We start from the raw sequence: 25,774 nt of genomic DNA on the forward strand, positions 1-25,774 counted from the left end.
CTTTTCCGACCACAACGCTATGAGATGAGAAATGAATTACAGGGAATAAAACGTAAAAAAACACAAACACATGGAGGTTAAACAATATGTTACTAAATAAGCAAGAGAGCACTGCAGAAATCAAAGAAGAATTGAAAAAATACCTAGGAACAAATGACAATGAAAACACAATGATCCAAAACCTATGGGATGAAGCAAACACAGTTCTAAAAGGGAAGTTTATAGCAATACAATCCTACCTCAAGAAACAAGAAACACCTCAAATAAGCAGTCTAACCTTACACCTAAAGGAACTAGAGAAAGAACAAACAAAACCGAACGTTGGTAGAAGGAATGAAATCATAAAGATCAGAGAGGAAATAAATGAAATAGAAACAAAGAAAACAGTAGCAAAGATCAATAAAACTAAAAGCTGGTTCTTTGAGAAGATAAACAAAATTGATAAACATTTAGCCAGACTCATCAAGAAAAAGAGCGAGAGGACTCAAATCAATAAAATTAGAAATGAAAAAGGAGAAGTTACACTGGACACCCCAGAAATACAAGGCATCATAAGAGACAGAAATACAAGGCATCATAAGAAATACAAGGCATCATAAGACTCAACCAGGAAGAAACAGAAAATATAAACAGACCAATCACAAATAATGAAACTGAAACTGTGATTAAAAATCTTCCAAGAAACAAAAGTCCAGGACCAGATGGCTTCACAGGTGAATTCTATCAAACATTCAGAGAGGAGCTAACACCCATCCTTCTCAAACTCTTCCAAAAAGTTACAGAGGAAGGAACACTGCAAAACTCATTCTACGAGGCCACCATCACGCTGATACCAAAACCAGACAGAGATACTACAAAAATGAAAATTACAGACCAATATCACTGATGAATATAGATGCAAAAATCATCAACAAAATACTAGCAAACAGAATCCAACAATACATTAAAAGGATCATACACCGTGATCAAGTGGGATTTATCCCAGGGATGCAAGTATTCTTCAATATACACAAATCAATCAGTGTGATACACCATATTAATAAATTGAAGAATAAAAACCATATGATCATCTCAATAGATGCAGAAAAAGCTTTTGACAAAATTCAACACTAATTTATGATAAAAACTCTCCAGAAAGTGGGTACAGAGGGAACATACCTCAACATCATAAAGGCCATATACGACAAACCCACAGCAAACATCACTCTCAATGGTGAAAAACTGAAAGCATTTCCTCTACAATCAGGAACAAAACAAGGATGTCCACTCTCGCCACTTTTATTCAACATAGTTTTGGAAGTCCTAGCCACTGAGATCAGAGAAGAAAAAGAAATAAAAGGAATCCAAATTGGAAAAGAAGAAGTAAATCTGTCACTGTTTGCAGATGACATGCTACTATACATAGATAAACTCAAAGATGTCACCAGAAAACTACTGGAGCTAATCAGTGAATTTGGTTTAGTTGCAGGATACTAAATGAATGCTTAGACATGTCTTGCATTCCTATACATTAACAGCAAAAGATCAGAAAGAGATATTAAGGAAACAATCCCATTTAACATCACATCAAAAAGAATAAAACACTTAGGAACAAACCTACCTAAGGAGACAAAAGACCTGTACTCAGAAAACTATAAGATACTGATGAAAAAATCAATGATGACACAAACAGACGGAGATATATACCATGTTCTTGGATTGGAAAAATCAATATTGTGAAAATGACTATACTACCCAAAGCTTGATAGGGATTGCACCGAATCTACAGATTCGGTGCAATCCCTATCAAACTACCAATGGCATTTTTCACAGAACTAGAACAAAAAATTTCACAATTTGTATAGAAACACAGAAGACCCTGAATAGCCAAAGCAATCTTGAGAAAGAAAAATGGTGCTGGAGGAATCAGGCTCCCTGACTTCAGACTATACTACAAAGCTACAGTAATCAAGACAGTATGGTAGTGGCACAAAAACAGAAAGATAGATCAATGGAACAGGATAGAAAGCCCAGAGATAAACTCATGCATCTATGGTCAAGTGATCTATGACAAAGGAGGTAAGGCTATACATTGGAGAACAGACAGTCTCTTCAATAAGTGGTGCTGGGAAAACTGGACAGCTACATGTAAAACAATGAAATTAGAACACTCCCTAACACCATACACAAAAATGAACTCAAAATGGATTAAAGACCTAAATGTAAGACCAGGCAATATAAAACTCTCAGAGGAAAACATAGGAAGAACACGCTTTGACATAAACAACAGCAAGATCTTTTTTGACTCACCTCCTAGAGTAATGGAAATAAAAACAAAAATAAACAAATGGGACCTAATGAAACTTAAAAGCTTTTACACAGCAAAGGAAACTATAAACAAGATGAAAAGACAACCCTCAGAATGGGAGAAAATATTTGCAAACGAATCAACGGACAAAGGATTAATCTAAAAAATATATAAACAGCTCATGTAGCTCAATATTAAAAAAACAAGCAACCCAATCCAAAAATGGGCAGAAGACCTAAACAGTCATTTCCAAAAAGAAGACATGCTGATGGCCAAGAAGCACATGAAAAGCTTCTCAACATCACTAATTAGTAGAGAAATGCAAATCAAAACTACAATGAGGTATCACCTCACACTGGTTAGAATGGGCATTATCAGAACAAATTCTGGACAGGGTGTGGAGAAAACGGAACCCTCTTGTACTGTTGGTCGGAATGTAAATTGATACAGCCACCATGGAGAACAGTATGGAGCTTCCTTAAAAACTAAAAGTAGAACTACCGTACGACCCAGCAATCTCACTGCTGGGCATATACCCAAAGAAAACCAAAATTCAAAAATACACATGCACCCCAATGTTCATTGCAGCACTGTTTACAAAAGCCAGGTCATGGAAGCAACCTAAATGCCCATTGACAGACGAATGGATAAAGAAGAGTGGTACATATATACAATGGAATATTACTCAGCCATAAAGAGGAACGAAATTGGGTCATTTGTAGAGACGTGTATGGACCTAGAGACTGTCATACAGAGTGAAGTAAGTCAGAAAGAGAAAAACAAATATCATATATTAACGCATATATGTGGGATCTAGAAAAATGGTACATATGAACCCGTTTCTAAGGCAGGAAGAGAGACACGATGTAGAGAACAAATATATGGACACCAAGTGGGGAAAGCGGGGTGGGAGGGGGTGGTGGTGGGATGAATTGGGAGATTGAGACTGACATATATATACTAATATGTATAAAATAGATACCTAATAAGGACCTGCTGTATAAAAAATAAAATAAAAGGTGTTTCAAGAACCAAGACACCTAAGTAAGGTCACCTATCCCTCATAAGGCTAAAGGTGTAAGGCTGCTGTTATCTAAGTATGGTTCATGGGCCCAAAGGAGGCCCTTCAGGGTGGTTCACCAAACTCGATGAGTTTTCTCTCTCTTGTTGCAGATTAGTACTGCGCACAGGATTCACAGTGACCCCCTGTCATTATCTCTCTCTCTCTCTCTTTTTGTACACGTCCCTCCTCTCTGGTACACTGGTCCACAAATTCTAGGTGCTTCAAGATCCCCAATCTCCTATTCCGTCTCAATCTCACAGCGAGAAAGCTGGGCTATTTTTGGTAAATCCCTCCTGCACTGGTGCCGAGAAGCTGCCTCCATGAAGTAAGCTGGGCAATGTTCGCGCTCACCTCATCTGTTTTCCTTATCTCTGTGCTACCTGTAGTCCAATGTCTAAAAGTTGTTTCATATAGTTTGCCCAGTTTTCCAGTTTGAAGGAAGGTCAACTCTACCTTTATCAGTGAAGAAGTTACAGTAATTTGTTTTTATTGTATTTTACAAATTTGTCATTTCATGATGGATAGGGATAAAAACCTTTTCAACCAACCACACATTATTTGAGACCTGCCTCAGGTAGTGTTTCCTCTGTGGCATGCTGAATGAGTCTTGGGGATGAATAGTAATTCAGGCAAAGGATTTGGGGAGATTAGGGAGCACTTTCTAGGCAGATGAATCCCTCTCTTACCCATGGGAGTCATGGGGACATAAGCAAGGAAAAGACCTCTGACTATTCCAGTTAAAAATTCTGCCTGGGATCATTTGGGTAGCTATAGATATTTGTACCATGCAGAAAATGATGGAAGCAACAACTGAATATTTCCCTAAGCATGCTCGTTTAGAGCTCTCTTCTGAGTCCTGTCCCATTCTCCTTTGCCTATGCCTCAAGCAGATATAGCTGTGGTGCAATGTTCAGCATGACCACCAGAGGGCGGGGTTTCCTACAAATGTGGTTCCTCTTTTTATTCAGGTGCTGGTTTGACTTGTTTACTTTGTACCCACAAGACAGATTACTGTTGCTGTGCAGAAAGGGGCTCTCAGTTTCTAAGTGAGGAGTTTCTATAATATTCAGCTGCAAACTAGCCCCATTAGATTTGGTGTATCCTAGGGAGCAAGGACCGTTGGCAACATGTTTTCTGCCACTCACTCTGTTCTTGTGATCTTCTTAATATTCAGTAAGTAACATTTTATCTTAAATGTTCATCATTTTTCATTTTCCTATAATTATAGGTAAATTTTAGTTTTCTTCTCTGGCTGAAAACTCTCCTTCTCTCCATTTATAACATAAAGAAGTGATTCTCTTGTAGGAGGGACCGACGGAGACTCAGTGACCCAGACAGAAGGCCCAGTGACCGTCTCAGAGGGGGCGCCTACGACCCTGCACTGCACTTACCAGACCTCTGATTCAAATCCCTATCTTTTCTGGTACATCCAGTATCTCAACAAAGCTCCGCAACTCCTCCTGAAGGGCTCGAAAGCAAGCCAGAGGGCAGAGCATCAAGGTTTTCAGGCCACTCTTGTTACAAGTGACAGCTCCTTCCACCTGCAGAAACCCTCAATGCAAGCATCAGACTCGGCTGTGTACTACTGTGCTCTGAGTGACACGGTGAGAGGGGCTGCAGGGGGAGCTGAGCACAAACCCAAGGGGAGCAGGAGGGCGAAGTGAGCAGCCTTGGGAGGAAGAGGTATATTCTCTCCTTGGGCAGTGTTGTGTTTATTTAGAGCTTTTCAGGAAAATAAATCAAGGTCAGATCTAATTCCTAGAAACCCAGGAGGTTGGGACTTGTTCTTCAGGGAGAATAGGGTGGATATCAGTCTTAAAGAAGACCCAAGCTCTGATCCCCAGAAGTGTCCCTGTTCAGCCAGAAAGACTCCTCCCTTCTCTAGACTGACTTTCAAAAACATCTATTTTCTCTTAATGTAAGATGGATGTTAGATGTCACGATATTAATATATCCATTTAGGGAAGAGAAAAGGAATAGATGACTAAAAGCTGCATCAGCTGAATCACAATCATAGATCAGCACAGGGATGCCAAGCAAATCATACACAAATTTTCACGCGGCTGAGACGTAACGCTGTTGAGGCGCTGCTCTCAGTGAAACGAGCCAGAGCTGCTGCAGCAGTGGGATGAAAAGGCATTTGTGATTTTTGAATGGCTACATTTTTGATATAAGGAACTAGGAATGCATGGTCTGGTGATTTTGCATTCATTTTGACTATAGGATGGGATACTTGAAAGCAAGGTTTCTCTAGCACAGACTGACTACTGATTGGCATTAGACACGTACAGCTGGACAAATTTTGTCCACCAGGAAACTTGCTGTGATAGCATTAAGCAGACAAGGAACTTTATCCAATGTAAATTTCCCCAGGAACCAATGCCTTGGAGTGAAGGAAGAAAAGTTATGATGACTGAGGGTAAATAGTTTGAACTTCCTGTCTGGAAGAAGAATCTGTGAGCTTATTTCACTGTAGAGTTTGGCTGCAGGCCAAAAAAAAAAAAAAGCCATACAAAAACATGGATGAATGTTTGTTCTCAGAAGTCACCATAATCATAACAAATTCTATTGGTCATAAAACTTAAGTCTATCCTAGATGCATTGGCTACATATGGCAAATGGCTGCAGCACTGATATAATTGTTGTCAACTTAATTACAATAAAGTCTAAATAGGCAGGTTAGATTCACCAACCATGTCAGCAAGCCATGACGTGCCACAGGCAAACTGATAGCAGCAAGTTACATTTCCTGTTCTGGTGCAGAAGCATCTCGCACTTCAGTACTTGTGCACGTGCCCTGTCAGGCACAGGGCAGGCATTTAGACCTGAATTTGACACAGAACACAGCACATTTCACTCAGAGGAAGAGCTTCCAACATGGGGTTCCCTGGACTGCTGAGAGTTGTCATAGCCTCCGTCCGCCTGGGTAAGGCTGGGAAGGATGGCCACAAACAGACTCAGCTCCACTCAGCTCCCATGTTTGGGGGTAGGGCAGGTTATTATTGTCTGGTGGTGTGGAGGAGAGTTGAGTAATGGGTAGAGGAATTAGAAGTCTTAGTCCTATGTTTGTTCCTTGCAGCCCTCGGGGTTCCACCAGGAGAATCAGCCTAATTCTTTCTCTCTGTCTCTCTGTCTGTCTCTCTCCATATATATTATATATACAAAATTTTTTCTTCTCCCCAGGATGCATCACAGCACAGAAAGTAACTCAAGACCAGCCAGAAATTTCTATGCTGCAGAAGGAAGATGTAACCTTGGATTGTGTATATGAAGCTAGTAGTTACAGTTATTATTTATTCTGGTACAAACAAACACCAAGTGGGGAAATGATTTTCCTTATTCATCAGGAGTCTTACAATGAGTGAATACAACAGAGGGTCGGTAGTTTTTGAACTTCCAGAAAACGGCCAGTTCCATCAGCCTTACCATCACAGCCTTGCAGCTTGGGGACTCAGCGGTGTATTTCTGTGCTCTGAGAGACCACAGTGATGCAGGTCCCTGTGGGAACCCCACAGAAACCTCAGATCTCAACGTGAGGTGTCCCCCAGCTATGAAAACCTTAGTGAGATTCTCGGTAAGGGCAGGAGAAGGCAGGGGCCGTGGCAGCGGGGCAGGGGAGTTACAAGTGGAAACCTCACTCTAAGGAAAACGCTATCTCTCTGGCTCAGAGAACATATCTAAAAGTGTCATTCATCAAAAGCATCTTTATCTTCAATTCTTCATCGTGAAGTAGATCATTTGCCAAAAAAAATTGAGAACTTTTTTATGGTGATTATATTAAAGCAAGTGATTTGGTTTAAAAAAATTCAGTAATATTTGGCCAAATCTGCACCTGAATTGTTAGACTTTTAGGTTCACTGCGCAAATATTTATGCATTGCTGACTAAGTCTTGTCATTATGTTAGATCTGAAGTATCTGTTAAATGGCACTTCTTGGACTCTCCCTGTCCCATTGTCTCATGCTGTGCCATGAATGACTTGGAATGATGTACACAGAATAAATGTCACCACAAGTCTTGACACCAAGGAGGAATGAAGCGCTTCAGTTTGCTCAGAAACAGCCCCATTACCTGATCACATTCTCTATATGCAATTATAAAATCTGCATGTTTAATGCAGATAAAATAGAATATCCAAAGAAGTAATACTAAAAACAAAACAGAACAACGCAAAAATTCTACTAGTCAGGAAAAACTCTGCTACAGAAGCACATCTTATAGGATGTTTTCCATTCTGCATTTTTACCCAACAGTATATTATAAAATAATTATTTGCACAGCATTATTTACACATCAAAATCACACATTCTAATGGCGATATTCCAATGTATGATTATTTTTTTAAGAAGATGTTGGGGGTTTGGAGTTAATTAATTAATTTATTTATTTTTGCTGTGTTGGGTCTTCGTTTCTGTGCTAGGGCTTTCTCTAGTTGTGGCAAGCGGGGGCCACTTTTCATCACGGTGCGCGGGCCTCTCACTATCGCGGCCTCTCCTGTTGCGGAGCACAGGCTCCAGACACGCAGGCTCAGTAGTTGCGGCTCACAGGCCTAGTTGCTCCGCGGCATGTGGGATCCTCCCAGACCAGGGCTCGAACCCATGTCCCCTGCATTAGCAGGCAGATTCTCAACCACTGTGCCACCAGGGAAGCTCACAATGTATGATTTTATAATACTTTTTTGGCAAATTCCGTATTACTAGCTTTTTAGATTGTTTTGGAATGAACACACAGGTATTTGATGATTTCCTTGATAATTCCCAGGAGGTGAAGAGGAATTTACCTTTAGTCTTTCTGATATGGGCTCCCTGATCATTTCTGTGACCCTGGAGTATAGCACATTTTCACTCTACAACTACTAAACACTCATATTTTGCCTGTTACAGATTTTTTGGATTTTTTCTATCTGGATTCTTTTCTTAATATCATATTTCTAAGAGTCATCCATGTTGTATACAGTTTAGTTTGTTTATTCTCATTGCTGTATAAACATACCAGAATTTATTTAGCTACCTGCTTAAATGGTTCTTTGGATTTTTCCTGCCTTTGGCTGTTATCAATAGTGGTATTATGAATATTCTTATACACATTCTTTGGTAAACATATTTACACACTGCTATTGGGCATATATATTAGAATTTCTGGATTAAAGGGTATACATATATCTGGCTTTAATTCCTCCACTAGCTAAGTCCTCAAAGAGTACTAATAACCTCGGTGTGGTAAATCAACCGAAATTTCCAAACCTCATCATTGCTGACCTCTCAGAAACTTTAGACACATGAGTTGTGACCATTTACTCTTGCTTCAAATCCTCTCTTCCTTAGAGAAAGTTTCTCTCTTTCTTAGACAAACAGCTTCTTCTCTGACAAAACACTCTCTGAGGTTTGTACCTACTTCTTGGGCTGTTTCCTCTCTCACTCCTGCACACACCTTCATCTCCCTTCCAGTCATTAACTATTGCGTCTACAAGGTTTAGCTCTAGACTGTGTCCTCTCTTTGTGTTATTCTCTCTCTCTCTGACATTTTACTCATGTCTGCATGACTCTGTGTCATACCTCATCATCTACTTTCTCTAGCTTCTCACTCAATTTAACAAGTATGAGCCACCTTTCTGTCACATATACACAGAGATAAAAATAACAGAGTAATCAGCATTCTGGCCATAAGTACAGTAAAGTGAGAGAAATTGTCATTGCCGCCTAGTGTGACCCTCTGAATCCTCCAAACTGCAGGGGATTCATTTCAAACTCTCTGAGCCAATCTTCTGAAACTCCTCTAACTTGGCTTCAGGAAGACTGAGGAAGACACACCATCACAGCTTCACTTCTGGTTGCTCTAACTCTTCAGTGAATTATCAGTTTTCTCATATATCATTATTCTGCATAATAGGCTAAGGAAAGTTGAACAAATGCACTTCATATATGTTTTGGAAGTGTACCCAAGCATGTATTGTGGACTCTCTCCATGGGTTCTCATGTACTGAAGGCTCTCTTCCAAGTCCAAGACAAAAGGAAATGTTGCAATTAATATGTTTTTATAATCTACATCTATACTTATGTATAGACTTCTAAAATTCCTGTTATGCCTATAACTGTGAGTTCCATACGGTCAGGAAACATGTATGTATTGTACATTACACAGCACATGGCATGTAGTGGTTGCACATTAAATACTGGCTAACTGAAGAATGAATTAATTGATAATATCAACAGACACAGAGCTTATACCCTTTGCATGCTGTTAGATAATTGTGTATCAATTAGTTCTTGTATTCGTCCAATTCTCATCACCATAAGAATACTTCTATTTCCATGTACCATAAATCCCCTTTCTGTTTGTACAGATTTTCGTCATATGGTACTATTTTCAGGTTTGCAATTAGATGGTCTCCCTCTTGTTGGCATAGACAGAGCCATCTTCATCACCTGAGTGAGTCTATAGGAAGATGTATACGTAATTCATTTTCTTATGGACTTGGAAGTCCCTCTCATCGGTGAGTCTTCCGGTTTCACCTGGTGATGACATATTCCTGTATTACCTCTTTTCTGCTTTCTTCTCTAGAGCTTTTATCTTAGAATTTCAGCCTCAAATATTTATTTCCTGTGGCTAGAGATATGAGTCCTATAAAGCTAAGGGTGGTAGTGGGCAGAGAGTGGGGGAGTGGTCCAGGCCGAAAGAAAATCACAGTTAACTTAGTTCTCTTTGAGTCCCAATACTTTTCCTTTCCATCCTAATTCCTAGGGCTCAAAGGAAATGACGTTTTTATAATAGGTGTTCTCCATACACTAGATGTTGCCCATGAGTACAATTGGATGGTGTTAAACTATCTGTTTCTATTTATCTTTACCATTGCCATCACTTGTTCTGCTTCTTTGTATATTTTTAATTTCCAGTCTAGTGACCTAGTTTGGGGGTAGATATTCCTACCATTGGGAGTCCTAGCCTGAGACAAGAAAAATGTCTTGTCTGTTTTTCTAACTTCCTGATTCTGGTTCCAAGGGCTGAATTATTTCAATCAAGAATCCTTTTAAGTTCCTGGATTCTCAAACCTTAAGAAAACTTTTAGGAAGTATTATCCTCAATTGTAATATGGGTATTTTAAAAGTTCGCCTATGAGAGCAAAAATCAGGACTCTGCCTCTGGCACTGTAGAAAGAAGAATCATTACATCCTTGGGGAAATGAGCTATTTGACCTTGGAATGGTGACTGTGAAAAAAGGTAGATGGAAGCATGTAATTTTAGCAGAAAGTAATAAGAGAAAGAGGGAATTCTCTATCTTGTGACAATTTGTAGAGAATATTCTCTTTTTCAAGAAACACATGCTCAATTATAGGAAAGAAGTTACAGACAAGGAAGAGACTCTCACTTTAGTTCACTTTGATGACTTAAATATTAATAGGCATTTTTTTCCTCACAGAATTTTAAAGTTTAAAAGAATGTGAATTTTAGGAAAGATTACAGTTATCCTTGATCATAAGATAGATGTAACCATTTTCCAAATCTATACTAGAAAACATTGCCCTGTAATACATGATAGATGATTTCAGAGGCTGATATGTTGAGAAGGGTTTGGGTTTGGACTATAGTTTTAACTTTACTTTAAATTTAGAGAAATCACAGTAAGTATAAAAAGGGAAGCTCACAGGCTCACAGCATAAAAGTTTTTTTCAGTCTTCTATGAGAAGTGCTCAAGTTACATTTTGTTTATGTTGCTTTGAACTAGTTACTTGATAACAGCAAATAGGTAAAGCTTAAGACAAAGATGACAGACTCCTCTTTTCTAAAAAAGATCTTCTTAAAAATATACATTATAAAAATCAACTCAAAATGGATCATAGACTTAAATGTAAAATATAAACTATGAAACTTGAAAGAAAATAAGAGAAAATCTTCAGGCCTGGGGCTAAGTAAATCTTAGATTTGACACGAAAAGGATGATACACACACACATACACACACACACACACATCCCTAACTGAATCAAATTTAAAAACTTTTCCTCTACAAAAGACCCTGTTAAGAATATGAAAAGATAAGCTACAGACTGGGGGTAAATATTTACAAACCATGTATCTGACATAGTACTTATATCTAGAATATATAAAGAACTCTAAAAGCTAAATGGTATAGAAAATGAACAACCAATTAGAAAAACGGGTGAAAGACCCAGATTGATATTTCACCAAAGAGGATATACAGATTGCAAATCAGCACATGAAAAGATGCTCAACATCATCAGCCATCAGAGAAACGCAAATTAAAACCACAATGAAATATCACTATACAACTATCAGTGGGGCTAAAATAAAAAATAGTGACAACACCTAATTCTGGCAAACGTGGGGAAAACTGGATCACTCATAAACTGCTGATGGGAATATGGAATGATACAGGCACTCTGGAAAATGGCCTGGCAATTTCTTATAAAACTAAACATGCAATGCAGACTTGGACACTTATCCTAGATAAATAGAACACTTTATTTACATAAAAATCTGTACCTGAATATTCATAACAGCTTTATTCATAGCAGCCAAAATATGGAAACCTGATTTCCCTTCGTAGGTGACTGGTTAAACAAACTGTGGCACATCCCTACCACGGAATACTACTCAGAAATAAAAAGAAACAAACAGGTTGCTTACACACTATTACCTGGACAAATCTCATGTTTTTACTACTCATTCTGAGTGAAAAAAATCTCAATGCTTACTTCTATATAATTCCATTTATATAACATTATTAAAAAAACAAAATCGTAGGGATGAAGAGCAGGTTAGTGATTGTCAGGGGTTAATGACTAGGGAAGGGGTGGGTGTGGCTACAAAGGGGTGGCATGAGGAAGCCTTGTGGTTATGAAACAGCTGTGCATCTTGATTGTGGCAGTGAAGCTATACATGTGATATACATGAATGCATGAATCTGTACATGTGTAAAATTGCTTAGAACTTCACACACACACACAAATGGCTGCATGTAAACTGTGGAAATCTAATAAGCCCTGTGTGTTTTACTAATGTCAATTTCCTGGTTTAGAGACCCCTGGAGGACACAGGGTGAAGAGTACACAGAGCCTCCCTGTACATTGTTGGAAACTTCCATGAATCTATAATTATTTCAAATTAAAAATGCTTTTAAAAATTACAAACAAATTTCATAAAAATCGCAACTGTAAATCATCTCCTTGGTTTCATTACACATCACACATTCAGCTTCTGGGTTCTTTTAGAGTCTATCCTACAAAGAGCTCCTGCATTAATCCTGCAGTTATCTTTTTCACGTTCTTTCTGAGACACACATTCAGAAACAGAGAAACACAGCCTTTTAAATATGATTTGTAAGAGTCAGAGTTTGCTAAGTGTGACTAGAATAAATCAAAGGATGAGAAAATGGATACAAGTTAGTTTAACGACTTTTAGATCACTGAGAAATTATCAGATTTTCAAAGAAAACGTCAAAGAACAACAAACCCCTTACCTACACTGTTAGTGCAATAAATTCTGTGCAGCTTATTCTTTTCTAGTCCCTGAGTGCGTGAGGGATGAAGTGACATCAAAGCAGTGCGTCTGAGGGTCGATGTTCTTTTTCTGGGTTGTAGCTAATGGGGGTAGAGTGTGCTCTTCGGACAAGTCTGAGGAGAGCTTATATAAATGGTGCTCAACTCTGCAACATCAACACATGTTCAATGACAAAACCCAATGGAGTGGGGCTTCCGGGAAGATGGCGGAAGAGTAAGACGCGGAGACCACCTTCCTCCCCACAGATACACCAGAAATACATCTACACGTGGAACAACTCCTACAGAACACCTACTGAACGCTGGCAGAAGACCTCAGACCTCCCAAAAGGCAAGAAACCCCCCACATACATGGGTAGGGCAAAAGAAAAAAGAATAAACAGAGACAAAAGGATAGGGACGGGACCTGCACCAGTGGGAGGGAGCGGTGAAGGAGGAAACGTTTCCACACACTGGGAAGACCCTTCGCGGGCGGAGACTGCGGGTGGCGGAGGGGGAAAGCTTCGGAGCCACGGAGGAGAGCACAGCAACAGTGGGGCCAAGGGCAAAGCGGAGAGATTCCCGCACATAGGGTCAGGGCCGACCGGCACTCACCAGGCCGAGAGGCTTGTCTGCTCACCCGCCGGCGCGGGCGGGGCTGGGAGTTGAGACTCGGGCTTCGGTTGGAGCGCCGGAAGAGGAATGGGGCTGGTGGCGAGAACACAGCCTGCAGGGAGGTAGTGCGCCACAGCTAGCCGGGAGGGAGTCCAGGGAAGTCTGGACCTGCCGAAGAGGCAAGAGACTTTTTCTTCCCTCTTTGTTTCCTGGTGCGCGAGGAGAGCTGATTAAGAGCGCTGCTTAAAGGAGCTCCAGAGACGGGCGCGAGCCGCGGCTAAAAGCGCGGACCCCAGAGACGGGCAGGAGACGCTAAGGCTGCTGCTGCCGCCGCCACCAAGAAGCCTGTGTGCGAGCACAGGTCACTCTCCACACCCCCCTTCCGGGGAGCCTGTGCAGTCCGCCTTTGCCAGGGTCCCGGGATCCACGGACGACTCCCCCGGAAGGACGGACTGCGCGCCTCAGGCTGGTGCAACGTCACGCTGGCCTCTGCCGCCGCAGGCTCGCCCCGCCCTCCGTGCCCCTCCCTCCGCCCCGCCTGAGTGAGCCAGAGCCCCCGAATCAGCGGCTCCTTTAACCCCGTCCTGTCTGAGCGAAGAACGGACGCCCTACAGCGACGTACACGCAGAGGCGGGGCCAGATCCAAAGCTGAGCCCCTGGGAGCTGTGAGAACAAAGAAGAGAAAGGGAAATCTCTCCCAGAAGCCTCAGAAGCAGCGGATTAAAGCTCCACAATCAACTTGATATACCCTGCCTCTGTGGAATACATGAATAGACAACGAATCATCCCAAATTAAGGAGGTGGACTTTGAGAGGAAGATTTATGATTTTTTCCCCTTTTCCTCTTTTTGAGAATGTGTATGTGTATGCTTCTGTGTGAGATTTTGTCTGTATAGCTTTGCTTTCACCATTTGCCCTAGGGTTCTATCCGTCCGTTTTTTTTTAATGTTTTTTCTTTTTTTCTCTTAATAATTATTTTAATTTTAATAACTTTATTATATTTTATCTTATTTTATTTTATTATACTTTATCTTTTCTTTCTGTTTTACTTCCTTCTCTCCTTCCTCCCTCCCTCCCTTCTTTCTTTCTTTCTTTCTACTTCTACTAATTATTTCTTTCTACTTTTTCTCCCTTTTATTCTGAGCCGTGTGGATGAAAGGCTCTTGGTGCTACAGCCAGGAGTCAGTGCTGTGCCTCTGAGGTGGGAGAGTCCACTTCAGGACACTGGTCCACAAGAGACCTCTCAGCTCCACATAATATCAAATGGCGAAAATCTCCCAAGAGATCTCCATCTCAACACTAGCACCCAGCTTCACTCAACGACCAGCAAGCTACAGTGCTGGACATCCTATGCCAAACAACTAGCAAGACAGGAACACAATCCCACCCATTAGCAGAGAGGCTGCCTAAAATCATAATAAGTCCACAGACACCAGAAAACACACCACCAGACGTGGACCTGCCCACCAGAAAGACAAGATCCAGCCTCATCCACCAGAACACAGGCACTAGTCCCCTCCACCAGGAAGCCTACACAACCCACTGAACCAACCTTAGCCACTGGGGACAGACACCAAAAACAACGGGAACTACGAACCTGCAGCCTGCACAAAGGAGACCCCAAACACAGTAAGATAAGCAAAATGAGAAGACAGAAAAACACACAGCAGATGAAGGAGCAAGATAAAAACCCACCAGACCTAACAAATGAAGAGGAAATAGGCAGTCTACCTAAAACAGAATTCAGAATAATGATAATAAAGATGATCCAAAATCTTGGAAATAGAATAGACAAAATGCAAGAAACATTTAACAAGGACCTAGAAGAACTAAAGATGAAACAAACAACGATGAACAGCACAATAAATGAAATTAAAAACACTCTAGATGGGATCAATAGCCAAATAACTGAGGCAGAAGAACGGATAAGTGACCTGGAAGATAAAATAGTGGAAATAACTACTGCAGAGCAGAATAAAGAAAAAAGAATGAAAAGAACTGGGAAAGTCTCAGAGACCTCTGGGACAACATTAAATGCACCAACATTTAAATTATAGGAATTCCAGAAGAAGAAGAGAAAAAGAAAGGGACTGAGAAAATATTTGAAGAGATTATAGATGAAAACTTCCCTAATATGGAAAAGGAAATAGTTAATCAAGTCCAGGAAGCACAGAGAGTCCCATACAGGGTAAATCTAAGGAGAAACACGCCAAGACACATACTAATCAAACTGTCAAAAATTAAATACAAAGAAAACATATTAAAAGCAGCAAGGGAAAAACAACAAATAACACACAAGGGAATCCCCATAAGGTTAACAGGTGATCTTTCAGCAGAAACTCTGCAAGCCAGAAGGGACTGGCAGGACATATTTAAAGTGATGAAGGAGAAAAACCTGCAACCAAGATTACCCAGCAAGGATCTCATTCAGATTTGATGGAGAAATTAAAACCTTTACAGACAAGCAAAAGCTGAGAGAGTTCAGCACCACCAAACCAGCTTTACAACAACTGCTAAAGGAACTTCTCTAGGCAAGAAACACAAGAGAAGGAAAAGACCTACAATAACGAACCCAAAACAATTAAGAAAATGGGAATAGGAACATACATATCGATAATTACCTTAAATGTAGATGGACTAAATGCTCCAACCAAAAGACACAGACTGGCTGAATGGATACAAAAGCAAGACCTGTATATATGCTGTCTACAATAGACCCACTTCAGACCTAGAGACACATACAGACTGAAAGTAAGGGGATGGAAAAAGATCTTTCATGCAAATGGAAACCAAAAGCAAGCTGGAGTAGCAATTCTCATATCAGACAAAATAGACTTTAAAATAAAGACTATTAGGAGAGACAAAGAAGGACACTACATAATGATCAAGGGATCGATCCAAGAAGAAGATATAACAATTGTAAATATTTATGCACCCAACATAGGAGCACCTCAATACATAAGGCAAATAGTAACAGCCATAAAAGAGGAATTCGACAGTAACACATTCATAGTAGGGGGCTTTAACACCCCACTTTCACCAATGGACAGATCATCCAAAATGAAAATAAATAAGGAAACACAAGCTTTAAATGATACATTAAACAAGATGGACTTAATTGATATTTATAGGACATTCCATCCAAAAACAACAGAATACACATTTTTCTCAAGTGCTCATGGAACATTCTCCAGGCTAGATCATATCTTGGGTCACAAATCAAGCCTTGGTAAATTTAAGAAAATTGAAATTGTATCAAGTATCTTTTCCGACCACAACACTATGAGACTAGATATCAATTACAGGAAAAGGTCTGTAAAAAATACAAACACATGGAGGATGAACAATACACTACTTAATAACGAAGTGATCACTGAAGAAATCAAAGAGGAAATAAAAAAAATACCTAGAAACAGATGACAATGGAGACACGACGACCCAAAATCTATGGGATGCCGCAAAAGCAGTACTAAGACGGAAGTTTATAGCAATACTATCCTACCTTAAGAAAAAGGAAACGTCTCGAATAAACAACCTAACCTTGCACCTAAAGCAATTAGAGAAAGAACAAAAACCCCCCAAAGTTAACAGAAGGAAAGAAATCATAAAAATCAGATCAGAAATAAATGAAACAGAAATGAAGGAAACGAGAGCAAAGATCAAAAAAACTAAAAGCTGGTTTTTTGAGTAGATAAACAAAATTGATAAACCATTAGCCAGACTCATCAAGAAAGAAAGGGAGAAGACTCAAATCAATAGAATTAGAAATGAAAAAGGAGAAGTAACAACTGACACTGGAGAAATACAAAAGCTCATGAGAGATTACTACAAGCAACTCTATGCCAATAAAATGGACAACCTGGAAGAAATGGATAAATTCTTAGAAATGCACAACCTGCCAAGACTGAATCAGGAAGAAATAGAAAATATGAACAGACCAATCACAAGCACTGAAATTGAAACTGTGATTAAAAATCTTCCAACAAACAAAAGCCCAGGACCAGGTGGCTTCACAGGCGAATTCTGCCAAACATTAAGAGAAGCGCTAACAGCTATCCTTCTCAAACTCTTGCAAAATATAGCAGAGGGAGGAACACTCCCAAACTCATTCTACGAGGCCACCATCACTCTGATACCAAAACCAGACAAGGATGTCACAAAGAAAGAAAACTACAGGCCAATATCACTGATGAACATAGATGCAAAAATCCTCAACAAAATACTAGCAAACAGAATCCAACAGCACATTAAAAGGATCATGCACCATGAACAAGTGGGGTTTATTCCAGGAATGCAAGGATTCTTCAATATACGGAAATCAATCAATGTGATACACCATATTAACAAATTGAAGGAGAAAAACCATATGATCATCTCAATAGACGCAGAGAAAGCTTTCAACACCCATTTATGATAAAAACCCTGCAGAAAGTAGGCATAGAGGGAACATTCCTCAATATAATAAAGGCCATATATGACAAACCCACAGCCAACATCATCCTCAATGGTGAAAAACGGAAAGCATTTCCACTAAAATCAGGAACAAGACAAGGTGGCCCACTCTCACCGCTCTTATTCAACATAGTTTTGGAAGTTTTAGCCCCAGCAATCAGAAAAGAAAAGGAAATAAAAGGAATCCGAGTCGGAAAAGAAGAAGTAAAGCTGTCACTGTTTGCAGATTACATGATACTATACATAGAGAATCCTAAAGATGCTACCAGAAAACTACTAGAGCTAATCAATGAATTTGGTAAAGTTACACGATACAAAATTAATGCACAGAAATCTCTGGCATTCCTATACACTAATGATGAAAAATATGAAGGTGAAATCAACAAAACACTCCCATTTACCATTGCAACAAAAAGAATAAAATATCTAGGAATAAACCTACCTAAGGAGACAAAAGAACTGTAAGCAGAAAATTATAAGACACTGATGGAAGAAATTAAAGATGATACAAATAGATGGAGAGATATACCATGTTCTTGGATTGGAAGAATCAACATTATGAAAATGACTCTACTACCCAAAGCAATCTACAGATTCAATGAAATTCCTATCAAACTACCACTGGGATTTTTCACAGAACCAGAACAAAAAAATTTCACAATTTGTATGGAAACACAAAAGACCCCGAATAGCCAAAGCAATTTTGAGAACGAAAAACGGAGCTGGAGGAATCAGGCTCCCTGACTTCAGACTATACTACAAAGCTACAGTAATCAACACAGTATGGTACTGGCACAAAAACAGAAAGATAGATCAATGGAACAGGATAGAAAGCCCAGAGATAAACCCATGCATCTATGGTCAACTAATGTATGACAAAGGAGGCAAGGCTATACATTGGAGAACAGTCTCTTCAATAAGTGGTGCTGGGAAAACTAGACAGCTACACGTAAAAGAATGAAAGTAGAACACTCCCTAACACCATACACAAAAATAAGCTCAAAATGGATTAAAGACCTAACTGTAAGGCCAGAAACTATCAAACTCTTAGAGGAAACCATAGGCAGAATACTCTATGACATAAATCACAGCAAGTTCCTTTTTGACCCACCTCCTAGAGAGGTAGAAATAAAAACAAAAATAAACAAATGGGACCTAATGAAACTTTAAAGCTTTTGTACAGCAAAGGAAACCATAAACGAGACCAAAAGACAACCCTCAGAATGGGACAATATATTTGCAAATGAAGCAACTGACAAAGGATTAATCTCCAAAATTTTTAAGCAGCTCATGCAGCTCAATAACAAAAAGACAAACAACCCAAACCAAAAATGGGCAGAAGACCTAAACAGACATTTCTCTAAAGAAGATATACAGACTGCCAACAAACACATGAAAGAATGCTCAACATCATTAATCATTAGAGAAATGCAAATCAAAACTACAATGAGATATCATCTCACACCAGTCAGAATGGCCATCATCAAAAAATCTAGAAACAATAAATGCTGGAGAGGGTGTGGAGAAAAGGGAACCCTCTTGCACTGGTGGTGGGAATGTAAATTGATACAGGCACTGTGCAGAACAGTATGGACGTTCCTTAAAAAACTACAAATACAACTACCATATGACCCAGCAATCCCAATACTGGGCATATACCCTGAGAAATCCATAATTCAAAAAGAGTCATGTACCAAAATGTTCATTGCAGCGCTATTTACAATAGCCCGGAGATGGAAACAACCTAAGTGTCCATCATCGGATGAATGGATAAAGAAGGTGTGGCACATATATACAATGGAATATTACTCAGCCATAAAAAGAAACGAAATTGAGCTATTTGTAATGAGGTGGATAGACCTAGAGTCTGTCATACAGAGTGAAATAAGTCAGAAAGAGAAAGACAAGTACCGTATGCTAACACATACATAAGGAATTTAAGAAAAAAAATGTCATGAAGAACCTAGGGGTAAGACAGGAATAAAGACACAGACCTACTAGAGAATGAACTTGAGGATATGGGGAGGGGGAAGGGTGAGCTGTGACAAAGCGAGAGAGAGGCATGGACATATATACACTAACAAATATAAGGTAGATAGCTAGTGGGAAGCAGCGGCATAGCACAGGGATATCAGCTCGGTGCTTTGTGACCGCCTGGAGGGGTGGGATAGGGAGCGTGGGAGGGAGGGAGACGCAAGAGGGAAGAGATATGGGAACATATGTATATGTATAACTGATTCACTTTGTTATAAAGCAGAAACTATCACACCGTTGTAAAGCAACTATACTCCAATAAAGATGTAAAAACAAAAACAAAACAAAAAAAACCCAACGGAGTGTCATAGAACCAAACAAATTAAACAATACTAGTTTTGCGATACGTATCTTCCTGTTCCCCACTCTGCCCTGTGATGTTCTGATCTCTCCAGGGTCTAGAATGGAGAGCTCTGCTTTCCCTCTGCCATGCTCTTCCCTCCTGTTCTCCTAAGATCTATCAAGTTCGTGACCCTGAGTTGTAGTTACACTTGGTCCCTGTAGCCAGGCATAAAATTATTTGAAGCAATGGTTTCTTAACTTATGTTCCCAATTCTCTGTCAAAGAGGTCTCCAGACATATCCACAGCTATTCTATCCCCCCGCTTTTTTCAGCACTCTAGTCCTTTTAAGGTCTCACCTGCTGAGATTCTTGTGTACTATAAAGAGAAACACAATCCATTACACCTATGCTTGGGTTCAACTTTTATAACCTCTGGTAGCAGTTTAGCTTTAAAGGCCAAACAAGGAAAAATGAAACGATTCAAATTGCAGGCAGAGAAGGCTTTTCTGATTACTACTTTAAACCTCATATGCACTATGCCCAGCAATATAAAAAATGTCCTCCCAACAATTTTTGTCTTTGTAGGGGGCATGGAGTGGGTCCTATGAGATGTTTGTGTTTGTGACCACCAGGTGGCAGTGGTTCCATTCCTCTCATTCCTCCAGTGCCTTAAGGGTCAAAAGCATGACAGCTACTAGAGGATTTGCTCTTGATTGGCTGAGCCACCAACAGAAAGGCTATCTCGTGCATTAGAGAAGGAAAACTAAGACACAGGAGCAGCTCTTCAGGGGAGAAGATTTGGAATCATTAAAATTGTATCAAGAGTGTGATATCAGGATGGAGAACATGCTGGAATGTGCATTCATAGTCTTGTGGCTTCAGCTTGGCTGTAAGTTGGAGGTTAAGAGATGAGAACCATAAGGGCACATTTATCCAAAGCTGGAGAGAAGAGAGAGAGGGGTTTAGTCTCAGCTCATCCCAGGCTTTTTGTTGGAATTTTTCAAAACTGCTGAACTGAAAGCTTTGTTTCATTTCTGATTTTGTTTTCCTGAACAGGGTTGAGGGGAGAAGACCAGGTGGAGCAGAGTCCTCAGACCCTGAAAATCCAGGAGGGAGACAGTCTCATCCTCAACTGCAGCTACACGGTCAGCAATTTTAACGGGCTACTGTGGTATAGACAGGATCCTGGGAAGGGACCCGAACTTCTCTTCCTTCTTTACTCAGTTGGGGACAAAAAGCAGAAAGAAAGACTAAAAGCCACCTTGTTAAAGAAGGGAAGCTCTCTGCACATCGCAGCCCCTAAACCTGAAGACTCAGCCACTTACCTCTGTGCTGTGAAGACACAGTGCTCCCCAGGCACCTGCAGCCTGTACACAAACCCTGCAGCTGGGGCTCCGGAATCAGGGCATCTTTGGTGTTTTCCCCTCCTCGAAGAAGTAGTTACTTAGCACCCAGAACCTCTTTCCAAGTAGTCCTATGGAGAATGAAATCTTGTGACATAGCCAGACAGCAGAGATTACTGTTCGTTCTGTCCAGGATCCTGAGTGATACTGGTATTCAACTTTTTCTTTCATTAAAATGTTTAGGTCAGATTTTGGTATCAAGATTATAATAGTTCATAAGATAAGTTGCAATTTATGGCTCCTTTTCTATCTATAGAAGAATTTGTGCAAGGGTTTTAATAATTTTTTTTTAATTTTCAGAAAGTTCACTAGTGAGCCATCTAAGCATAGTTTCACTTATGGGAGAAACTTAATAATCCTTCAATTATGGATTCAGTTACTTTAACAGGTAAGGGGTTCTTTATATATTTGTTTTTTTTTCTTGTGAAAGTTGGTCAATTTTGTTATTTCCGCACATAGTTTATTATTTGCTACCTTTACTTTCTTTTATTTATCTCGCTACTTTTTCTAGTTCTTTGAGTTGCAAGTTTGACTATTGATTCTCAACATTTCTTCTTTCCTAACAAATATAATTTAAATCCATAAATTTGCCTCTAATTACAATTATTCCTTGACTTCCAGTGGGGTTACGTCCCAATAAACCCATCATAAGTTGAAAATATCTTAAGTCAAAAGTGCATTTAATACACCTAAACTCCGGACATCATAGCGTAGCCTAGCTTATCCTGAACGTGCTCAGAACACTTATATTAGCCTACAGTTGGGCAAGATTATCTAACACAAAGCCTATTTTATAATATGGTGCTGACTATCTCATGTAATTTATTGAATACTGTACTGAAAACAAAAAGCAGAGTGGTTGTCTGGGTTCACACCGGTTTTGTTTTGTTTTTTTTTAACATCTTTATTGGAGTATAATTGCTTTACAATGGCGTGTTAGGTTCTGCTTTATAACAAAGTGAATCAGCTATACATATACATATATCCCCATATCTCCTACCTCTTGTGTCTCCCTCCCACCCTCCCTATCCCACCCCTCTAGGTGGTCACAAAGCACCGAGCTGATCTCCCTGTGCTATGCAGCTGCTTCCCACTAGCTATCTATTTTACGTTTGGTACTAGTGTGATGGTCGTTTACCCTTGTGATCCAGTGACTGGCTGGGAGCTGTCCAGCATCAAAAGAGAGCATCATACTAGCCCAGGAAAAGATCAAAATTCAAAATTTGAAGTGTGGTTTCTACTTAATGCCTATCACTTTCATACCATCATAAAGTCAGAAAACCATAAGTCAGGGACCTTCTATACTGCTTTTGCTGTATCCCACATGTTTGGATATGTCATATATTCATTATTATTCAACTACAATGTTTGGTAATTTCCATTTGAAGTGGGGATTTTATGTCCCATGATGATATTTCCAGGGACGTAAGAATGGCCAAATCCTGCCCTGCTCACCACTGGGAAGATTCCTGAGGATGCTTATATGTATTAGCTTCATACAAATGGAAAGTGAAGAAGGACTTTCAGCCGAACCAGGACCTGATTACCTCTAAAGCAGGAAAGGTGGGTTGAGGTTCAGGCCTAAGTGGAGTTTCCTACTTCCTTCTGAATCCAGAAAAGCAAGCTCAGAATTCCTATAAGGATGAGTAGGAGAGATAGGCCACGCCTCAAACTAGCCAAGGGTTGACTTGATTTTCAAGTATCTGAGCTGAAATAGAAAGAGAAAGAGGTAGCCAATCACAGGGTACTAAATTAGCTCTCCTTAGATTTGCTTATTATCACAGGTAGGCAAAGACTTAAAATGCAAGCGATATAAGCAGAGTGAGTGGAGTCTTGAGTCCTACATTTTCAGTTAGACTAAGGACTAATTTCCTACTCATAAATGGACTGCGAACAACAGAATCAGCCCTCCTCACCCCTCCCGTGTGGGGAGGGGAAGAGGCAAGGTCTACAAAGAAGGAAAGCAGACGTGGAAATTTCCTGATTTAGGGAAAGAGAGGTATTCTTTTATCCACACCATCTGGTTTTGTTTAATTTTAATCTTTTGGGTTTACAGCTTTAAAGTCTGCCCAATGTGTTCAGGGAAAGAGATCAGAGAATTATCATGGGATCCTTGTTTCCACCTGCCCTTATTTTGTCATTCGCATCATTACCACCATCATCTTTATTATCATTTATGGAACACTTACCATATGCCAAGTCCATTGCTAAGCACTTTACAACTCATTTTATAATCTAAAAACCACAAAGTAATATTAACCCATCCTCAGTTGAGGAAAACTAAGGCTTAAGAATGTTTAAAGATGAAGGGATTTCTGAGATAAAGTAAATGCTGCAGGCAATATAAGATGAGATTAAAAAATAAAAACTCCAGAGTTAACCAATTGGACAGTATTTGTCAAATTTTACTGTACATTTAAGAATTTATGTCTTATTCTGATCAACAGATTCTGATTCAATAGGTCTGGCATGAGGTTGGGGGTTTACTTTTTTAGTAAGTTACTTGATGATTTTGGTTCAAGTGACTGGGAGATTTTGCTCTGAAAAACACTATAAATGGAAGACTGCTGAATTTCAGGAGGATGGATGATATGAATATGTATGTGTTGTGTACTCACTTAGATGTTAGGTGGTTAGAGAACCTCAGAACCCACCTGGGGACACCTAATGCACGTAACACCTTATTCTGATTAAACCATATCCTATTTTGATTAGTAAAAAAAAAAAATCTCTTTTTTAATGATAAACAAGGTAATGACTTTTGTTTTCAACAACAGCAAAAAGAAATTTATCCATGGTTTAATGAATGGTGCGATTTGGTATAAAACTGATGTAAGTGCAAGTTTTTGTCACGTTAATGAGCTACGCCAGCTGTTAGTGGAATGCCTTTTGTAACTGCAGGTACTCAAACATGAAATGGAGAAAGTCTTAATTCTATGACAAGGGCTATTGTTATGATGATGGATGCTGTTGGATCAAAGATTTTTGTAACTGTTCGTTGTTTATTTGCTTTCATTCTTTATTTTTAATTAAAAGACAAAACCTCTCTATATGTTAAAGGCCATGAGTCAGTTATTTCTTAATATTTCCTCCTCTGTTCTAAAGTTTAAATATATTATACTTCATAATTTTAATTAATCTTTTTACTCTTTCTGGATTCTTTACAACATTTAAAATTCATATGGAAGAAAGCAATTTACAACATTGATAAAATTTTGTTTATTGCAAAATATAGCACAATAATTATCTAACCTCTGCCTTTATAGTTCTCCTAATAATTTCCAGGAGAGACCACAATGACGACTTATAATTGTTTTATGACCATGTTTAATCTTCTGCCATATCCTCACAGCCAGGCTTTCCTTTTCCTGTATCTGTGGTGATTTGGTTGGTGCAGGGCTTATTATTGAATTTTGTTCCTCAAGCTCATCTAATTGGTAAATATTAATTGATTTACTAATATTATTGGAATATATTTAATTATAATATATATTTATAAATTACGCAATATAAAATATTGGACTATATATGTATATTTTTTTATTTTGTCTTAAGAATTAGAAACCTTTATTTAGAATCACTTATAGAAACAAAGAGATTTTTTTTCCATTTAGATAAATAAGATGTACTCTGGAGCATTTTTCATTGTCACAAATTTGGCAGCTGGGACCCAGAACTAGGGACCAAGAGGCATTAAGCATTCATCATTTTCCATTAAGAACAACTCACAGCCAGGCACTCTAGGATTTATGAAGAAGCAACTGTACAGACCCTGCAACCCCTGATCTTCACTTCTTTAGTTGAAGTGAGGGATGGAGCAGTCAGCAGAAGAGTATCATCAGAGTGTTCCACTTTCCCCATGAGCCACTTCAGACATCGCTATCCTAAAATACTTGCTTTTAAAGACAGAGATCATCGGAGTAAAAAGGAAAACTGCATGGCATTCTGTCTTTGGATATCTGTTTCTGGAGCAGATTTTGATCTATTTTTTCATCTACTTAAGCAGAAGATGAGGAAATCAGAGAAGGATGGTACAGTGAAGGGGGGCAGCATTGGGGCTGCCTGGGTGTCTCCATGAGGCACAGTGAGGAAGAGTGAGTGCTGTGTCCCACAGGTGCCACCTCTGAAGGCAGCAGGCCTGAGT

General features: G+C 39.5%; 1 protein-coding gene and 1 pseudogene across 8 annotated transcripts in view; one reads left to right on the top strand and one right to left on the bottom strand.

Annotated features, from left to right (window-relative positions):
- Positions 1 to 25,774, bottom strand: part of LOC115803651 (sal-like protein 2) — a 900,219-nt gene that overhangs the window by 179,672 nt on the left and 694,773 nt on the right. For all 7 annotated transcript variants that reach the window (XR_016391489.1, XR_016391490.1, XM_089905397.1 and 4 more), the window contains one exon: positions 21,553 to 21,701. The gene's annotated coding sequence lies outside the window, so the exon portion shown is untranslated. The remainder of the gene's footprint in view (positions 1 to 21,552; positions 21,702 to 25,774) is intronic.
- Positions 4,270 to 6,175, top strand: LOC149750239 (T cell receptor alpha variable 18 pseudogene; annotated as a pseudogene). Its single transcript, XR_016391826.1, has 2 exons — positions 4,270 to 4,523; positions 4,656 to 6,175. The product of XR_016391826.1 is annotated as a T cell receptor alpha variable 18 pseudogene (transcript).

Source organism: Delphinapterus leucas, chromosome 2 (assembly GCF_059928025.1).
Source record: "Delphinapterus leucas isolate spDelLeu-1000000601 "Yukka" chromosome 2, BTC_Dleu_Yukka2, whole genome shotgun sequence".
NCBI classification, from domain to species: Eukaryota; Metazoa; Chordata; class Mammalia; order Artiodactyla; family Monodontidae; genus Delphinapterus; species Delphinapterus leucas.